Source organism: Otolemur garnettii, unplaced genomic scaffold (genome assembly GCF_000181295.1).
Source record: "Otolemur garnettii isolate 467f Iridium unplaced genomic scaffold, OtoGar3 scaffold00180, whole genome shotgun sequence".
Taxonomy (NCBI): domain Eukaryota; kingdom Metazoa; phylum Chordata; class Mammalia; order Primates; family Galagidae; genus Otolemur; species Otolemur garnettii.
In genome coordinates, this window is record NW_003852575.1 from 3,090,495 (window position 1) to 3,091,976 (window position 1,482).

The following is a 1,482-nucleotide window of genomic DNA, read 5'->3' on the forward strand; positions in this document are numbered from 1 at the left end:
AAAAAAAAAAAAAAAAAAAAAAAAAAAAAAAAACTTAAAGGAATTGTTTTAATGTGATATACCCAACACAAGATAAAACTCCCCCTCTCCCCCTTATTCCAGAAAACATTGAGAACCATCCTCAACATGTAAACTCCCTGTGCTACCCTAGGGATTGGCAAATAGACCAATGAGCCAAATCTAGCCTACAAGCGGGCTAAGAATGGTTTTACATTTCTAAAGGGTATGAACAACAACAAAAAAAAGAACATGCAGAGACTGTACAGCCCATAAAACCAAAAAAATTGACTATGCTGTGACCCCCATACTAGAAGCCTTAATAAGATATAATTAAAACTTATTTTTCTAAGACAAATAAATTGAATGTAGCCATAGAGATACTGCCTTTAAAAACCAAAGTCTGGGGCGGTGCCTGTGGCTCAGTGAGTAGGACACCAGCCCCATATACCGAGGGTGGCAGGTTCGAATCCAGCCCCAGCCAAAACTGCAACAACAACAACAAAAATATCCAGGCATTGTGGCGGGTACCTATAGTCCCAGCTGCTTAGTAGGCTGAGGCAAGAGCATCAATCACCTAAGCTCAAGAGCTGGAGGTTGCTGTGAGCTGTGATGCCACAGCACTCTATCAAGGGCAACAAAGTGAGACTCTATCTCTAAAAATAAAAAAAAATAAAACCCAAAGCCTACTATTCCTTTCCTCTCATTCTATTCTCCACCCAAACCTTCATTATTCTAGAAAACACTTCAATATAATGATAAACATATGCATCTGCAGCAGACCAAAACTTCTAACACACAATGTCCTACCATCCACTCATGTACAGACAGTATCAACTGACAGTGGGGAAAAGCAATACCCATTCAGTAGAAGCCACTCTTGAGCATCCACACAACCAGTTCTGTTTTTTACTTTCAGTACAGTAGTCAATAAATTACATGAGATATCCAAAACTTTGATTAAAATAGACTTCAGTTAGGTATTTTTACTCAACTGTAGACCAATCTAAGTATTCTGGTACACTGAAGGTAGGCTAGGCTAGGCTAAGCTAAGCTATGATGTTTGGTAGGTTAGGTATATTAGATGCATTTTCAACTTAACAGTACTTTCAGCTTCTGATTGGTTTACTGGGTTATAACCCCACCATAAGTCAAGGGGCATGTATATTTGGCTAAGACTCTTCAACAGTAGTATGCATTGAGAAAGAAATGGAAAGGCCTGACGCAGGGCCTGTAGCATAGTGGTTACGGTGCCAGCCACAGACACCAAGGGTGGCAGGTTCAAACCCAGCCCCGGCCAGCTAAAACAATGACAACTGTAAAAAAAGTAGCCGAGCATTGTGGTGGCGCCTGTAGTCCCAGCAACTCGGGAGGCTGAGGCAAGAGAACTGCTTAAGCCCAAGAGTTTGAGGTTGCTGTGAGCTGTGACACCACAGCACCCTACTGAGGGTGACCGAGTGAGACTCTTGTCTCAAAAAAAAAAAA

At 41.4% G+C, this 1,482-nt stretch overlaps 1 protein-coding gene across 2 annotated transcripts in view; it reads right to left on the reverse strand.

The window, feature by feature from the left end:
- Positions 1 to 1,482, reverse strand: part of MORC3 (MORC family CW-type zinc finger 3) — a 46,638-nt gene that overhangs the window by 11,495 nt on the left and 33,661 nt on the right. The gene's annotated exons all lie outside the window — the stretch shown is intronic.